Here is a 5,000-nt window from a genome sequence, read left to right on the forward strand (position 1 = left end):
GGTGACCAGTGAGCTGAGATAAGGCGGGGCTTTACCTAGCAGAGACTTGTAGATGACCTGGAGCCAGTGGATTTGGCGACAAGTATGAAGCGAGGGCCAGCCAACGAGATGGTACAGGTCACAGTGGTGGGTAGTATATGGGGCTTTGGTGACAAAACGGAAAATCATGTCTAAACAATTCAATTGGCCACAGGTGGACTTCAATCAAGGACGATCAAAGGAAATTGGTGTAACGGCCGTCGAAGGGAGTAGACCAAGGCGCAGCGGGTTGAGTGCTCATAATGAACTTTATTTAGAACACTAAACAAAACCAGAAAAACACGACAGCCAAATTGGATGCGGTTTGAATGAGCGGGTGTGAATACTTATGTAAAATAGATATTTCTGTATTTCCTTTTCAATAAATGTGCAAACATTTCTAAAAACATGTTTTCACTTTGTCATTATGAGGTATTATGTGTAGATAGGTGAGATTTAAAAACATTTTTTTAAATCCATTTTGAATTCAGGTTGTCACACAACAAAATGTGGAATAAGTTAAGGGGTATAGAGTTTTTAGAGTGAAGTACATCGGAAAAAAGCAAAAGAAAACTGCAAGACTGAATAGGAGAAAAAACAAGCAACAAACAAAGAAGATAGGCTTTTGAAAATAACTATTTTTCATAAAATTGTAGTTATCTTAGCAAGCTGAATTGTTTACCAGTTGCTAAGCAGTTGCTAGGGACTCTTTTGGAAGAAGCTAGCTAGCTAACGAAGAACAACAAAGAATATCTAGTTAACAGAAGAAAAGAAAGAGAAAATCAGGACAGAAGAAAAAGGATATCAAAGTGAAACAGTTCTCTAAAGACACAGGAGACAGTAATACAAGAAACAACACTTCTGTAGCTTGTCAACTATGTGTCTGTCTATCCCTGTTCTCTCCTCTCTGCACAGGCCATACAAACGCTTCACACCGCGTGGCCGTTGCCACTCGAACCTGGTGGTCCCAGCGCGCACGACCCACGTGGAGTTCCAGGTCTCCGGCAGCCTCTGGAACTGCCGGTCTGCAGCCAACAAGGCTGAGTTCATCTCAGCCTATGCTACCCTCCAGTCCCTAGACTTCCTGGCGCTGACGGAAACATGGATTACCACAGATAACACTGCTACTCCTACTGCTCTCTCTTCGTCTGCCCACGTGTTCTCGCATACCCCTAGAGCATCGAGCCAGCGGGGTGGTGGCACTGGAATCCTCATCTCTCCCAAGTGGACATTCTCGCTTTCTCCCCTGACCCATCTGTCCATCTCCTCATTTGAATTCCATGCTGTCACAGTTACCAGCCCTTTCAAGCTTAACATCCTTATCATTTATCGCCCTCCAGGTTCCCTTGGAGAGTTCATCAATGAGCTTGACGCCTTGATAAGTTCCTTTCCTGAGGATGGCTCACCTCTCACAGTTCTGGGTGACTTTAACCTCCCCACGTCTACCTTTGACTCATTCCTCTCTGCCTCCTTCTTTCCACTCCTCTCCTCTTTTGACCTCACCCTCTCACCTTCCCCCCCTACTCACAAGGCAGGCAATACGCTTGACCTCATCTTTACTAGATGCTGTTCTTCCACTAACCTCATTGCAACTCCCCTCCAAATCTCCGACCACTACCTTGTATCCTTTTCCCTCTTGCTCTCATCCAACACTTCTCACTCTGCCCCTACTCGGATGGTATTGCGCCGTCCCAACCTTCGCTCTCTCTCTCCCGCTACTCTCTCCTCTTCCATCCTATCATCTCTTCCCTCTGCTCAAACCTTCTCCAACCTATCTCCTGATTCTGCCTCCTCAACCCTCCTCTCCTCCCTTTCTGCATCCTTTGATTTTCTCTGTCCCCTATCCTCCAGGCCGGCTCGGTCCTCCCCTCCTGCTCCGTGGCTCGACGACTCACTACGAGCTCACAGAACAAGGCTCCGGGCAGCCGAGCGGAAATGGAGGAAAACTCGCCTCCCTGCGGACCTGGCATCCTTTCACTCACTCCTCTCTACATTCTCCTCTTCTGTCTCTGCTGCTAAAGCCACTTTCTACCACTCTAAATTCCAAGCATCTGCCTCTAACCCTAGGAAGCTCTTTGCTACCTTCTCCTCCCTCCTGAATCCTCCTCCCCCCCCCCCCCCCCCCCCCTCCTCCCTCTCTGCGGATGACTTCGTCAACCATTTTGAAAAGAAGGTTGACGATATCCGATCCTCGTTTGCTAAGTCAAACGACACCGCTGGTCCTGCTCACACTGCCCTACCCTGTGCTTTGACCTCTTTCTCCCCTCTCTCTCCAGATGAAATCTCGCGTCTTGTGACGGCCGGCCGCCCAACAACCTGCCCACTTGACCCTATCCCCTCCTCTCTTCTCCAGACCATTTCCGGAGACCTTCTCCCCTTCCTCACCTCGCTCATCAACTCATCCTTGACCGCTGGCTACGTCCCTTCCGTCTTCAAGAGAGCGAGAGTTGCACCCCTTCTGAAAAAACCTACACTCGATCCCTCCGATGTCAACAACTACAGACCAGTATCCCTTCTTTCTTTTCTCTCCAAAACTCTTGAACGTGCCGTCCTTGGCCAGCTCTCCTGCTATCTCTCTCAGAATGACCTTCTTGATCCTAATCAGTCAGGTTTCAAGACTGGGCATTCAACTGAGACTGCTCTTCTCTGTGTCACGGAGGCTCTCCGCACTGCTAAAGCTAACTCTCTCTCCTCTGCTCTCATCCTTCTAGACCTATCTGCTGCCTTTGATACTGTGAACCATCAGATCCTCCTCTCCACCCTCTCCGAGTTGGGCATCTCCGGCGCGGCCCACGCTTGGATTGCATCCTACCTGACAGGTCGCTCCTACCAGGTGGCGTGGCGAGAATCTGTCTCCGCACCATGCGCTCTCACCACTGGTGTCCCCCAGGGCTCTGTTCTAGGCCCTCTCCTATTCTCGCTATACACCAAGTCACTTGGCTCTGTCATATCCTCACATGGTCTCTCCTATCATTGCTATGCAGACGACACACAATTAATCTTCTCCTTTCACCCTTCTGATAACCAGGCGGCGAATCGCATCTCTGCATGTCTGTCAGACATATCAGTGTGGATGACGGATCACCAGCTCAAGCTGAACCTCGGCAAGACGGAGCTGCTCTTCCTCCCGGGGAAGGACTGCCCCTTCCATGATCTCGCCATCACGGTTGACAACTCCCTTGTGTCCTCCTCCCAGAGTGCTAAGAACCTTGGCGTGATCCTGGACAACACCCTGTCGTTCTCCACTAACATCAAGGCGGTGACCCGATCCTGTAGGTTCATGCTCTACAACATTTGCAGAGTACGACCCTGCCTCACACAGGAAGCGGCGCAGGTCCTAATCCAGGCACTTGTCATCTCCCGTCTGGATTACTGCAACTCGCTGTTGGCTGGGCTCCCTGCCTGTGCCATTAAACCCCTACAACTCATCCAGAACGCCGCAGCCCGTCTGGTGTTCAACCTTCCCAAGTTCTCTCACGTCACCCCGCTCCTCCGCTCTCTCCACTGGCTTCCAGTTGAAGCTCGCATCCGCTACAAGACCATGGTGATTGCCTACGGAGCTGTGAAGGGAACGGCACCTCCATACCTTCAGGCTCTGATCAGGCCCTACACCCAAACAAGGGCACTGCGTTCATCCACCACTGGCCTGCTGGCCCCCCTACCTCTGAGGAAGCACAGTTCCCGCTCAGCCCAGTCAAAACTGTTCGCTGCTCTGGCACCCCAATGGTGGAACAAGCTCCCTCACGACGCCAGGACAGCGGAGTCAATCACCACCTTCCGGAGACACCTGAAACCCCACCTCTTTAAGGAATACCTAGGATAGGATAAAGTAATCCTTCTAACCCCCCCCCCCCCCTTAAAAGATTTAGATGCACTATTGTAAAGTGGTTGTTCCACTGGATATCATAAGGTGAATGCACCATTTTGTAAGTCGCTCTGGATAAGAGCGTCTGCTAAATGACTTAAATGTAATATGTAATGTATAAATATTTTCTGAAGGCACTGGTATAAGCTGCTTCACCCTTGACCTCTCCTGTACTACATATTTAATTTGTTAATAATTTCATGCACATACAGTGCTCTATATTAGTGTAACAGTGTAGGTTCCGTCCCTCTCTTCGCCCCAACCGGGCTCGAACCAGGGACCCTTGCACACATCAACAACTGACACCCACGGAGCATCGTTACCCATCGCTCCACAAAAGCCGCGGCCCTTGCAACGCAAGGGGAACAACCACTTCAGGTCTCAGAGCGAGTAACGTCACCGATTGAAACGCTATTAGCGCGCACCACCGCTAACTAACTAGCCATTTCACATCGGTTACATTAACAAAACTAACGCAATGGTACATCTAATAGCTGGCGGTGGCGCTATAGATCTGTCAGCAATATGTTTGCTATTTTCACAGCGATAATTCTTTTTAAGTTGTAGGAGTGTCGAGGTTTGATCCCTAACTGGCCAATCAGAAGGTGGTAAATATGTGGCTTCAGGTTGTGTATTTACATTATTTTATGTATTGCGTTGTCATCAACTCTACTTTTGCAGGAGGGTGCCTGTATGTTCGTCCTATCAGTTGAAGATAATGTATTTATTGAAATGATACAGTAACCCAAGGCTATGCTAAATCTGGTTACAATACACATGTAGCCCTATCCAGTTTTTTTAAATAAAAAAGTAGTATAGCTGGCTTCAACGTTGAAATATTATCCTACATTGCATTCACATTTTGAAATAGCATTGCATACCTGAGCCACGGTCATAAATCAAATCACATTTCATTGGTCACATACACATAGTTAGCAGATGTTAATGCGAGTGTAGCGAACTACCAAATGTTATAAGATTAGCCTACCTTCTCCGCTGATATGGCCTGTATGGACTTTGCCACATCAAGAATTGTCATAAGGTAAACAAACAGGCAATATCAAATCCTCAGAATTCCCACAATTTGACATTTAGGTCGAAAAATTAGAAAGTGGAA

Source organism: Salmo salar, chromosome 11 (assembly GCF_965601325.2).
Source record: "Salmo salar chromosome 11, fSalSal1, whole genome shotgun sequence".
NCBI lineage: Eukaryota > Metazoa > Chordata > Actinopteri > Salmoniformes > Salmonidae > Salmo > Salmo salar.